General features: G+C 47.1%; 1 long non-coding RNA gene across 1 annotated transcript; it reads left to right on the top strand.

The window, feature by feature from the left end:
- The first annotated feature begins 747 nt into the window (after window positions 1-747).
- LOC143170068 (uncharacterized) lies at window positions 748-10,940 on the top strand. Its single transcript, XR_012997002.1, has 3 exons — window positions 748-780; window positions 10,535-10,693; window positions 10,819-10,940. It is a non-coding gene; the product is annotated as an uncharacterized LOC143170068 (long non-coding RNA).
- Window positions 10,941-13,797: the final 2,857 nt, after the last annotated feature.

Genomic DNA, 13,797 nt, shown 5'->3' with positions numbered 1-13,797 from the left:
AAGGGCTGAGGCGGCGGCGGCGGCGGCGGCGGCATCTCCCCTCTCAGCAGGCTGGGGCGCTGAGCCGGCGTCCGCGGCGGGTCCCGGCCTTCCCCCGGCAGGCCCGGCGCGCCCCGGCCCCGCCCTCCCGCCCCCGGCGCTGCGGGAGCAGCAGGGGACTGCCTCCCGCCGGTGGCTGTCCGGCGGAGGCTGGGGGGCACCGGGGAGATGTGCGGGTGCGGAGAGAAACGCGTTTCCCCTGGCTGTACCCGCAGGGGCTGCAGGGACCCACAGCAGCCGGGGGTGTCCCTCCCAGCGTGGTGTCGGTCACGGGCTGCAACACAGGCCTGCCGGGGCTGTCTTGCCAGCCCGCGGGGCAAGAGGCCTGTAAAGCTTCAGGGACGGTGGCAGTGACATGTCCGGAGCAGTGCAGCTGAAGGCGGGTAGCCATCAGCTCGGAGTCTGTCCTCTAACCCTGCTCAAAAATACCCTGCTTGATTGGAACGGACACTGAATCAGCGGTTTTCTGACTTGTGGGAGATCCTGGTAGGAAACGTGTTCTCTCTGCAAATGTCCTCTAGAGGAAAAACTGCGTGTAATCTTTTCTTCTTGTCTGTCAGAATGAGATGTGGTGAAGGGTTTTAGTAATTTACCTTTGACTCTCCTCCTTCCCTAGGCTGGCATTCAGGGAGAAAGAACGATGTCATTGAAACCACTTACCTGTCCCTTGCCTGAAACAAGCTTTCTTCACGCAGGCAGGCTTGTGTACAAATGTAAAATCTGGTATGGCAACTTCAGCAGGTAAGCATGTTAAAGCTGAAAAGTCAGCCTGCAGTTTGATGACTGCAGGTAGCAGGGAGTTAATAGGAGACCCTAAATTCAGATCTTGGGAGCTCCTCGTTTCCTGCCTGCTTTCACTGGCCGTGAAAGTGGTCACTTAAAAGTTGCTACTGCACTTGCATACGCTGAGCATTGGCCTAAGAGAGTAATCTGAGCTGTAAAAAACACTCCTATTTCACTGCCATGTGCGGATTTTGTGCTTCAGTGGAAAAAGAGGCTGTTTTTGCTGACAGTATTTTGAAATTTTGTGTTTAACTGGGAAGCTCCAGAGCCTTTGTAGTTGTTTAACCCCTGCTGGCAGCTAAGCCCCACACGGCCGCTCACTCACTGCCCCGCAGTGGCATGAGGGAGAGAATCGGAAGGGTAAAAGTAAGAAAACCCGTGGGTTGAGATGAAGACGGTTTAACAAGTAAAGCAAAAGCCACGCAAGCAAGCGCAGCAAAAGAAGGAATTCATTCACTACTTCCCATGGGCAGGCAGGTGTTCAGCCACCTCCAGGAAAGCAGGGCTCCATCACGCGTAACGGTTACTTGGGAAGACAAACGCCATCACTCCAAACATCCCCCCCTTCCTTCTTCTTCCCCCAGCTTTATATGCTGAGCATGACGTCGCATGGTATGGAATATCCCTTTGGCCAGTTTGGGTCAGCTGTCCTGGCTGTGCCCCCTCCCAGCTTCTTGTGCCCCTCCAGCCTTCTCAGTTGGTAGAGCATGGGAAGCTGAAAAGTCCTTGACTAGTGTAAACACTACCTAGCAACAACTAAAACATCAGTGTGTTATCAACATTGTTCTCACCCTAAATCCAAAACACAGCAGTGTACCAGCTACTAGGAAGGAAATTAACTCTATCCCTGCCGAAACCAGGACACCCCCCAGCCTGCTCGCTGGTGGGGTGGGGTGAGAAGCAGCAAAGGCCTTGACGCTGTGTAAGCACTGCTCAGCAGTAACTAAAACATCCCTGTGTTATCAGCACTCTTTTCAGCACAAATCCAAAACAGAGCCTCATGCTAGCTACTGTGGAGAAAATTGACTCTATCCCAGTCAAAACCAGTACAGCCTTGGAGCTCTGTACTCAACGTATGTGCTTATTTCTTGGGCTGTCTGCTGTTAGCGATGTGCCTTTCTCTGGCCTTGCAATCTGGCACTCGAGTGTGGGCGTAGGAAGAGTCTTTGGAAGCTCTTACTGGCTGCTGGCAGCAGATGTTTGTTGTGCTCTCGGGATTTTTTCTCTCAAGGTTCCCTTTCCACTGCCACTCCTATTTCAGATGTGTTTGTGGCAAACCTGTCCTGTTGTTTTGAAACAGGACAGCGTGCCTCTCCTTGCAGGCGGAGGGGCTGAGCAGGACTTTTCGCATAACTGCTTGTCTCAGCTTCTGGAAGGCACTGTAGTGGCAAGGCTGAGAAATGAGAGTGAAGGGAGCGTATTTTAGTCTGTGGTACCACAGGCATGCAAGGAAGAGAAAGGAAAACAGCCTTTGGGTGTGCAGGGGACAATGAATAGGAGGGTTGTGGGAGGTAACAGTTGTGTGGTAAGCCTCAGATAGGAAGTCCTAGTTAGTAGCCAGCAAAGTAACGAAAGCACAGGGTGCTGAGTGGTCTGGTGAGATGGGGGAGATGCCAAACAAGAAAAGAGGGTGATCTTTCAGAGGTGAAAAAAAGACTTTCCCTGAGGGTATTGCCCTGGAGGAATCTGCTTGTGTCTGCTGGTCACATTAACACAGAGATGATGGGCAAGTGCTTTTGCGAGTGGGCAAAACCTTGACCAGCTCACTCAAGGAGCTCTGGAGCTTTTAATTTGAGAGGGGACTCAGAATCCTGGAGGCTGCGGGCTATAGTAATCACAGAAGTTTGAGCTACTCTGGCACAAGAAGATGGAGCTGCTCAGGTTTAAGGGTAGTATTCCAAACCAGGTGCTTATAGATCGTGTCCTGCTGAAGGAGTGTTCTGTAGAGCTCAAACTTGGTCTGAAAGTTGAGGATTTGTTGCTGTGTCAGCCTCTGATAAATAATTAATAATGATGGTATTCATAAATAGTAATTAAAAAAACCCCAAAGCAGTGGCTCAGCATAATCTGGCTCCCTGTGTACATCCTTCAAGGCTGTGATCGTCAGCAGACAGCAGTTCAAGGTTGATGCCCTCAAAGGCTTTTGGAAGGTCTTGTAAACTTGTTGAGGTTAAATCTCTTTTCAGATGGTGGCAACCATGCTGAAACTGAGATCCTTTTGAGTCAGCAAGTATCCCTGCTGATAAGAGAAACAGACCAGCATTGTGCCATCCCGACAACCCTGTTTTCATGCCAGTGAGGTTGCGGCAGGACTAAAATGCCATAGGCAATGACTCAAGCATCTGCCTGTAGAGTGGCTTTATGAGTGGGAGTGGATTTCCTTTTGCAACCAGACGTGCACAGCCATTGCCAGAGCCTGGGTTTACTCTGGAAGTGACTGCTGTTAGCTGCAGAAGAACTGAAGAGAATGCGCTATGAACATCATGCCAATTAGGCTGTCTCCAGACCTGAAGCTACGTTAAATGTCGTGCAACGCTGGTCTCCTTTTTCCTTTGTAGCAGTAGGCCGGCTCTTTGAAATTCTGCTGCATGACTTTATTTTGGGATGAATAGAAACGCAATTGTTTCTTTAGCTTTGCTTATTAGCATTTTGCTGGAATAGCGTCAGATCCAGGAGGATTAACCTTCCTCCTTGTTTTGTTCTCTGTGTTGATTTTGGAGAGGAAGATCAACATGGTCAAACATATAGCAAAAGCAACTCCTTTTACAGCGAAACTCGTGAAACTCTTCCCCATCGTGTCATGGTTTGTGGTGAATACAGGTTGCTTATTGAAAGCATCTGGATTCACTCCCAGTTCATAAGAGAGAGTAAAGGAGTAAGTCCCAAGTGCCTACATAGCCTTATGCCCAAAGCAATGCTGTCGGTTAGCCTGCAGATTTGGGAAGTGAAACTCCTTTTGCCCACAATAAGATGGTGACCGATCTGAGGACAGGTTCCCAAAAGAACATTGAAAGAGTTGCGAGAGCTGATCCCAGCTGATCGTAGAGCTGATTGCCTACCCGTGTGCGCAGGCTTTTGGTAGAGGAAGGCCGTCTTCACTGAAGGTCTCCTGAATCCCCAGAGAAAAACAAGTAACAATGAAGGTTCTTCCCTTAACGATTCAAAGATGACTCCGTTTTTGCATCTCTACACTCCAGGCTTAAAAGAAAATAATCAACCCCTCCTCCCCAAGCTCCCCCCAACCCAACCAATGAATCCCCCCGCAGTCAGGTAGCAGCTCCGACATCCTTGTCCTGAGGCCCTGGGTGGTGCCTTGCTTTCTTCCATTCTTTCCACCGTTGTTTCCTCGTCACCACGGCAACGTCCCTTCCTGAATCGTACTTTTGTTTCCCTGCTGATTCATGAAGATTTCATGACCACAGCAGAAGTCTTGGGTGGGTGGTATCTGTCCTTCTGCTGCGGGGCGCTGTGTAATTCCTTTCATTAACTTGTTCCGTGTCAAGCAAGGAGAGAGCCTTTCTGAAGAGGAAGGAAAGTTCTCATCTCTGAGCAAGATCTGGCTGGGGCCCCTGAATGTGGAGGACATGAGAATGGCTGCCTACCAGAGCATAGACCAGAGAATAGTTGCATGCCATAATTCCTTACGCTCCACTTCATTTACTTATTTCCAAGGGACATTTGTGTGATTTGTTTACTTTTTAATGGGTTCGCATTTTCTTTAAGACCTTCTCTCTCCCTGTGCGTTTTATTGTTGGCCGATACCTAGCAGCAAACAACTTTTGAGAAGATGGCTTACAAAAGATGTAGTTACTCTTTGGGAACGCAGTTTGATGCAGGCCGTACACAACTCCCAGCATCACAGGGCCTAGCTCCAATGCTGTGAAGGCCCGTTCCTCTGCAGGTTTGCACCGTGGAGGGGATTAAGGGAGACGTCCTGCCGGTTCCGTCTTTTAGTCCCTTGAGCAGAATGGCATCGCGATAGCCTGGAAGACAGAGGTGCTTGGTCACAAACAATGAGTTCTGTTGTTGCCATCTTCTTCCTGAGACAGAAGAAAGCCCCTTCCATTCCCGAGGAAATGAGACAAATCTATTGCCTGCTTAAGAATGCTCCTGTTTCTTAATTTAAAAAAAATCTTCAGAGTACAGTAATGGCATTATAAATATTATTGAAGAAAACGTGCTGATTTCAATTGATATGGAAAATTATGGTGTTACTAGAAAGGTCTTGAAAGGTGTTACGAGAAAAAGTTTCCCGTTCGTAAAGCAGGCGTTTGTTGGGGCTGAATTACAGTTCCTTTGTAACTGAGTTGGGTCAATATTCAGAAAAAGAGGAATATGTTTATTTTTGAAACAGGTCAATCCTACATGTGTTTTGCTGGAAAAAAGGAGACTTCTTACATTTACAACTTCTTAAGTTTAAAAGCACACCTCCACTCTCCATAGTAATGCTTCTATGTTAATTCAAGATTAAGATGCTCATTCCCTTCAATTTCTATGAGTCTGTTAGTGCGGTGCACTCTAAGGTGATGGGAGGGAGCGGGGCGAAGAAGGGGAGGAAGAACAGCAAAATATCGCGAACCTGCTCTTCCATGATTCATGCAAACTGTAAAGGAATTTTAAATTTTTCCCAAGCCTTGAAACTGTACTTGACAGTGGAATTGTGGCTGTATTGTTACTATTCTTCCTTCCTTCCTTTTTTTGGCCTCTCCAGGAAGCGATTCGAATAATCCCTGGAAATCTTGATGATTTACATCCATTTTCTACAGACCACTTCCCTATCTTTCTGTGTATCCTTTCTTTCCTACTCACAAAAGAAAAGATTCGATGACTTGTATCTGTTGGGCATTGCTTAATTCGACATTCATGTCTAGTAGTGTGCAGATCTTTCGCTGGAGTACAACTCCTTTGAGCTTTGCAGCTTTACGTTAGCTGAAGATCCTCCGCAGTTGTTGCCTTCACCAGAGAGAACTGATGTGAAAAGAGTGTTCTGCAGTGTTTTCAGATGAACACCCCTGCGTTCCAAATCAGACTTAGCCAGAGAAAATGAACGTGTCTATATAAAGTCCCAGGAAGGCCACCGAGTGCGATTGCAAGCAAAGCTAGCGCATTGCTCAGAAAGGTTAATAAAACGTAAAACACTCCTTACAGGCTCAGCAACGTTGGCCCACTAGTAGAGAAGACCGCAGTAGTTTTCTTGTAAGGTACACTAGGACTAAATCACATCCGTGAGACTCTGGGGACGGATTGTACCTGCAAAGCCGTCTTCAGTCTGTATAGGAAGAAGTTTGAGCTTGAACTTGAGAGAACAGGATAGTGTTCCCATGAAATCTTATGTTGCCTAGAGGGATGTTGAGTATAAAAGTTGTTCTTGGGTGGGAGCAAGCGTGAGTATGTGCTTACGTACCCACATAGATGGCGGCGAGAAGCAAAAAGCACCTCACAGAGTGAGTTTTACGAGGAGAAGTAGTTGAGGTGAGGTAGCTGGAAGCCTAGACAGGCTTTTGAACACACAAAGCCTGCAGGATTGTCATGCAGTTATCCCAGTCCCGTCTTCAATGTAGTCTTTGTAGTCTAGAAATAAGGGTGAAGCAAATGTCCTCCACGCAGTATTCCCCTTATTTTGCTCATCCCCCTTACTCCTTTGGGACCAGCCACCAGAGTTTTTCCTTCTAGCCTAAAGTTTACAGGGGCATTTAGCTGCCGTCAGTCTGGCCTGCTCTCAAAAGACAGCGCTGTAAAAGCTTTGTGCCGTTGCACAGCATAGGCATAGAGAAGCTAATATTTGAATATTGGCATGCACAGGTTTTGCTGAGTGTAGTTTCCTGGGGATTTCACTTTTGGTATGTAAGTGCTGAGGCATTTGAGATTGGATTATTCTGGCCGGCAGCTTTACTACAGGCTCCTCCTCCTAGATGTTCTTTCATCAGAGTGCACCAAGGGCCCAGCTAGCCTTCATCTCTTTCTTCCTGCCTGCGCAACTGGACAGAATTTAGCCATGTCTGCTGCATATTCTGCAGCTTATTAATTTGAATTGACAATAATTAAATTAAAGAAATGGTAACCGTTAATTAATGTTTCTGTTGTAGTTGCTGTAGTGTAAAGGGTTAAGAAGAAGTTACTCTCCTGATGCTCTTGTTGAAGAGAAAAGTAAGTTAGTTGAATGAGAGGCCTCTTCCGTCCTAAGGTGTGTCAATTTGTGAATCAGATCAGGCCCTCTGGCATCATCTCCTGTGATTCTGGGTGCCCCGGAGTAATGAACACCCAGGCGTTTCCGCCTCCCAGTCTTGGAAGACTGCCTTATTGCCACACCTCGTAATGACAGGCAAGAACGAGGTCGTCCTCTTCCTCTGTCAGAAGCTGGTATGTGTGATAGCAACTTACTCCTGTTACTGCCAGGACGAGAAAGTAGCCAAGAGCCTCTTCAGGCAGGAAGCACCCAAACAAACAAAGGCTCGTTGTTGCTTTGCTTCTCGAAAGCTCAGCTAGTTTTGCCTGCGTGCTTGAGGAGCGTTTGATTCACGAGTATGTATTTCTGGAACTTGGAAGTCCACCCACATGCTCAGCCAGCACTGGGCCCCGATGAGAACTGCAAGCTCAGAGGCCTGGCGCGATGAGTTGTCCTGCAATCTGTGTGTCGGGCTGTAGCGTAAATCTTAGTTAATCACCAGCTGTGGGAGTCCTTGAAGCCAAACTCAAACGACCAATTTCATCCCTTAAAGGAACCGATTGTGTCAGGTTTCATCTAGGCAAGTCTTGGGCTCCATCGCCAGTCCTCAGGATGTCAGTTTCTGCTAGCAAACGGACTGAAAGTATTCATTTTACCTGTTTCTTCCTGAGATCAGAGGCATGTAAGGAGACTGCTGTCTAGCGTCATCCGTTCTTGCACGCATGAGCTCCTTGGTGTCAGAACTGCCCCCCCAGGAAGGAGCGTCCGTAACTGTAACTGTTCTGTAACGTCTGTAACTGTGGCGGTTGTCATGTCAATTATGTTTTTTCCTCCCATTTTGAACTGTGAGGTAAATGTACTGATGCTACTCCTACGAATCCTAGTCCTTTTCAACTTTAAAAATAATTTTTAGAAGAATTACTTTTTGGTTAGGAAAGCTGATGAGGTTTTCTTCCTCGGGTTGGAAGAGCCTGGCACGTTGTTTCTTGTGGGAGGATGTCGGGACTGAAGGCAAATGCAGTCAAGGAAACACAACACTATTAATACACGTGACTGATGGGAGAGTGTCACCTGGCTGAGTGTTTCTTGTAATGCGTTACTAGTGTTTTTTCACAAAGTTCACACCGACAGGTTGTATTTGCTCCCTTATACATCTGTTCAGTGTGGTGTGACTTTTGAAGCTTTACAAGAAGACGTTGTCAGGACTCCTGCTCCTTTGAAATGTCAGTGCTTTGTTCTTAAGTCTTATCGTTGTTCTCAGGTTTGAGTAAATGGGAGAGAGTATTAAAGATGAGATTGAAACATGAGAATGTCCATCTTGTGCCTTACACATTTGCACTGTGTATCGAGAACTCAACTCATTTCAGCAAAACGTATCTTGTGGTAAGTCACTATGGTTACGTTTGGATGATTTCTGGAAACATCTGTGATCTGTATCTTGCTTTTCACTTTCCCTTCATCTACTGTATCTTTGAATTAGAGGGAGCAAAACTGCGTGCAGTATGGCTGTACGGTGGATTTGAAATAGAGCAGAACAATGCGTTCTCTTTTGTCCTGTATTGCTTTTCTACAGTGTCCTGAATCTCTCTTTGCCTTTTCAGCCATTGCTGATTCTTCAGCTAGTATTTTTATGAAGCAATGCCCAGTGGCTCCCAACCTTCATTCTTTCATGTCAGTAGCTAGGCTGGAGCCAGCACATGCATATGGAATGCATGTTTTTCTTCCTTGTGCTCGACTACGTTTGTTGACATTGAACTTCACGCTCTTTGTTTCTGTTTTCCTAAAGAAAGAATGCATTTGTTTTTCTAAATACTGATTGTAACACTGGTAGTAATGGTAGTAACGTCTTTCGTATAATTGGCAAATGTTCTCACCTCACTAGTGTCTCATTTTCCAGGTTTTCTGTGAATTCCCTGAACAGCCTCAGGCCCCAGCTGAGACCCCTGTGGGACTCTACATTTAACCTCCTCTGTTGTGAAAACTGAGTGTTTGTTCTTACTATTTCCTGTTCCGATTATTGGTCCCTGAGAAAAGTTGCTGTTTTTTCTTACGACTGCTTAGTCTGGTCTCCTTTATAAAAGGGACCACGATTCATTTCTTAGTCTCACCCATTTGCTTGCGTGTAGCGTCCCCTATCAAACATACCATGTTTGGATGTAAAAACTTCTAAACGTGGAGAATTCACTCACTGTCCTGTACGCCTTGCTCCAGTATTTAATTGCCCTCCCCAGATAGTTGTACAGCGTTTCTATTCTAAAATTATGCACAGCATAACGTCCTGTTACTTTCAGGCACTGATGTTTCGAGTTTCTGTTGGCAGGGATTTTTCTCCAGGAAAATACGTATTGATCCCATGCGTCAGAGGTTAGCTGGCCAATATTCTCTGCTGGAGGCTATGCTCCAGATGTCCTTGCATCTTCCACCTGGTGCCCAAAACACAGAGTGATGCTCACAGTTCTTCGGTTCCTTCTCTTCTGAAGACTCCTTCGTCTCCTTCAAGAAAAGCAATTGTCCCCGTCCCATCGACATGTGGTATTCATAGCCAGGAATTCTAGTTCTGAAAGAGCTGTATTTGCTGTTTTTCAATTTCAGCATAGCATATGCAAGTCCAGCATTGTTTCTAAGTAGTTTATCTTGTTCTCAGAAGGTGAGGTGCAATGCAAAAGTGTACTTTTAAGTTGGTTAAAGAAAGTCCAGTCTAAATATTCACCAAATTTTATAATACCTCTGTTACAGGTAAAGACGTAAACAAGGGCAGTTACGAGCTTGTAAGTTGTGTGTGTGTTTCTGTTTTGTTGTTTTGGATTTTTTTTTGTAAATTTATATTCAAAATAGTCTGGAGAAGCAGAATGTATCTATATAGGCAATGCTACAGTTCTCCTGTTTCTAGGTGTCAGTCAGGCAATGTAAAGTGGCACTGAATTCTCACCTAGAACCCTCCAAATTGCGAGAAATCTTCCTGTCAATCCCAGTGGACTTTGAATGAGGTCCTGCCTCAGGACCCGACAGCCCTGCCGGCTTCAGTTAGATGTATTTTCTGCAAGTCTGAGCTGAGCTGTCCAATGGTTTCTTCACTGTGAGAGTCTGTATGAGGTCGATATTTCTGAATAATTAAGTAGTTTCCTAGGTACTGTATATGTCATAAACAACAAAGTTAAGCTTATTTGGAAAGTTTTTGTTTAATGAGAGCTCAGGGTGGGTTTGTTTTCAGTATGGGTAAGTGTCTGAAGAGGGAGTGAATTAGTGAAGATGTCACGTCCAAATTCCCCAAAAGAATTTCTTCTATGTCTGCTAGCATTACATTCCTGCTAATTACATTCCTAGGCCCTCCTCTGAAGATGGAGCAAATAGGATGTCCTGGAAAGCAGTACTTTTTGTTTAAAACTGTTGAGCATAATTCTCTGGATGGCCTCTCAGTGCCTCTCTTCTGTTTGAAGAAGGAAGCTACTCTCTTACTCCTGAATCATTTTTTGGTTTTCGTTGTATAAACGTGAACAATTTTGCGAAATAGGAATGTAATTGACTCTGAATTTTGTTCTAAAACAGAAAGGTCAAAATCAAATTTAGTCAATACCGAGTTTGCAATGTCCTGAAGGTCAAGAGAAGAAATGAAATGTCAGAAAGTACTGCAGCGGAAGAGACAGGGAAGGGGAGAAGAGTGGAAGTCGGAGCAGCGACCTCATGCCCACGGTCGGGTATGGACAGGTCAGTTGACTACAACGTAGTCTTCCAGGGCCCCTATCAATATTTTTAATGTCTCTTGTACCTTCCTGATATTTCATTCCTGTGTAATCCTTTGCCCCATTTGTCTTCTTCCTTCTCTTCCTTAGGTGACAGAATCTAAGCAGCATTGCCCATATTTGGAGAAAAGTTGTCATAAGCTTTCAGGTTCCCATGCCATTAACTAGAGGTCTTCCTGTTTAACTCCTTTGTGTTCACATTATCTGTGGAATCGCAGCGGGATGAGAACTCGGCAACTAGGCAAAGCAGTGCACAGGCTTGCACACCTGAGCCAGGGATGACAAAGGAAGAACTGGGAACAGTTTTCTAGCTGACTCCCAGCCTGTTCCTCTGCGTTGGCTGATGAATGCTGCCTCTCGGCTTGAGGCTGACGGCAAAACCCATTTGAGCTTGCTGTTTTCAAAGTGCTTTAAAGTCTCACGGAATTGCACGTGGTGTGCGCGCACATGAGTATTACCACACATCTTTCCCATCGGTTTGTTTGGTAACTAAACTTCTCATGGTGATTCCAAAGTAGATCTCTGTGTCTGGATTTCACAGAATCATTGAGGTTGGACGGGGCTGTGGCCGGTGCACCTGCCCTGACAAAGACTGGGGGCATTAAGACCATCATATACACCTCGGGTGAGGAGTAGGAAGGTTAAGGCCCTCAGCCAATTCAAATTGACCACAGATCAGATTCGACTAGGGTATAAATGGAGCCCCGCCGGAGGGCAAGTTGAGCCGGTCCTCCTCGGAGCAGCGGGTCTGCAGTCAGGGACTCTCCCCTTGGGTCGGGACGCCACCCAAGGAAACTCCTCGAGGTTGAGAGCCCTCATCTTATAGCTGAGTGATTGTGCACATTTTGGATCCGCATTTCTAAAGCCGGCTGTGCAGTATTAATCCCTCGTACGCCATCCTGAACCTGTGGTTTACTGATGTTGTCGGAGTGTTGACGCCTCATTTCTAGTTAGTTTTCTGCTAAACAATTTTGGTTAAAATACAGTTTAGTTTTGAATCTATCACCTGCCTAATTTGATTTCGTGAGCCTCCGCGACATTAAATTGGCGTAGTTGGCAGGATGGTGTCAATAGAGGAATTATTATGGAGGCACGGATGTAGCCCTTCTCCCCCAGGTATAAAAAGGGTGAAGGAGAAGTGGTTCGACACAGCAGCGGTCGCAGTGAGTAGAACAATGCCACAGGATTAATCGAAATGGTAAAGGTAAAGGGACCATGTGTGCCATTCTGGGTGCCTGACTAATTCAAAGCGCAAGATCACTACAATTATTCCGGAATACTAGAAAAGAGCAATTTAAAGAAGCAGTTAGAAATCGATTGTTTAAAAGGAGAACTGGAAAGAGAAAGAGAGCGGATGTTTCTGTTAGAACAAAAAATTGAGATCATGCTAGCACAAGCGAGCTTGTCCAAATCCGAAAACTAATTGCGGGTGCAGATCCCGAGGATTGGGATGGGGACATGTGGGGAGACCCTGATGAAAATAGTTCTGAGGAAACGGAGGAGTTGGAGGGAAAAGAAGTGCGGCCTCTTATGAAAACAGAGAAGCATACAGGTCCGCAGGGCAGGAACCCCCGAACCACTGTCCCTACCACCCCCCGGACGGGACGTGAGCTCAGTGAATTACAAGCCAGGTTCTCGTGTAGACGGGAGAAACGGAAACCGAGTATTTGTGGTGTGTTTCTTTAACGGGGGGGGATGTGATACTGTTGAGCGAGGACGAGGCTAGGGGATTCTGGGGACCCGGAGTGTTTGTGAGTGACGGGCCGGCAGGCGACCAGTCGATCACGTCCCGAGTGGCTTATTGGGCTGGGTGTGTGGACTCCAAAGAGCGAGGGGAGCCTGTTACCTACCAGTCCTTTTACCATCCGAGTAAAAGGACTGTCGGAGTTAGCGGGAGGAGTACAAAAGGCTGCTTGTATCCAGGCAATGTATGAGAGGGGGCAGCAAGGGGTGCCGACGGCTGCACCGGTGCACCCCAGCCACGTTAGACCTCTCATTAGAGGGCTACCAGACGCCCTAAAAATACACATTCAGTCCCTCAGAGAAAGGATCCAGAGGGCCATAGAACACAATTGGCAAAACCCTCAGAACGCGCCCGCGCACGTGCTGACTTGGGCGGAGACGTTACACGACATATAGTCCCTCACGGGCATGAGAGGGGGTGGACTGATCCAGGCAGTGGCGTGGACGGGCGGGAATAGGAGGGTTCGACAAGCCAGCCGAAACCCCCACCCCGGACGGCCTCCCCGCGGGGAGCCCGCACCTTCCCGAGATAGACCGGCTCGAGCCCACGATCCGGGAAGGAACGACCTTTGGCGAAAAGCGTTGGTGCTGGGAGTACCCCGGGCGATGCTGCACGGGCAGCCCACCAACCACAGCCAGAAACTGGTGGAATTGCTTGAGGGGAAAACCAAAGATCAAGGGAAAACGCGGGCAACCACCCTCCCTCACAATAGCACAGACACAATTAACCCTTTTGCGTCCCTGCAAGGGGAACTGAACAAGTTAAAAAACTAGAAGCCGCGGTTTGGGGTTCGGGCCGCCCACTCCGCATGGTGAATTCCTGCCAATGGTCTGCTGACGAGGAACCTTATATACGTACCCCCGTGGGTCTGAAGCGAACAAGTTTAGAGTTCTTAATTGATACAGGGGCCCAAATTAGTGTTCTAAATAAGCAACAAGCCGATGAGTTAGGAATTAAACCATCGAGAAAGACGATAAACAGAATAGGGGTGGCGGGTGCAGCAGAAAAATGTCCCATAGCTCGGACTCAACTTTGGCTACCTGGAGAAAAGCGAATGATGGCCGTGGAGGTGGCTCCAAGCCCTTATGAGGGAAATATATTGGGATTTGATGTATTAGTGGGCAAGCGGTGGTATTTACCTAATGGCAAGGTGTGGAGTTCTGGAGGTAGAGGAGCAGAGGCCGTCCATGTTAGGACCCTGCAGCTTGCTCCCACACGACCGCAATCTAAAGTAACCTATGTTTCTCAATATCCGCTACCAACCGCAGCTAAACGGGGCATGTCAGAGGTAATTAGCGACCTCGAGAAGAGACAGATCATAAGTC

The sequence above is a fragment of the Aptenodytes patagonicus genome, chromosome 22 (genome assembly GCF_965638725.1).
Source record: "Aptenodytes patagonicus chromosome 22, bAptPat1.pri.cur, whole genome shotgun sequence".
Classification (NCBI taxonomy): domain Eukaryota; kingdom Metazoa; phylum Chordata; class Aves; order Sphenisciformes; family Spheniscidae; genus Aptenodytes; species Aptenodytes patagonicus.
Note: the sequence above shows the minus strand (reverse complement) of the source record. Positions and strands in the feature narration are given on the sequence as shown.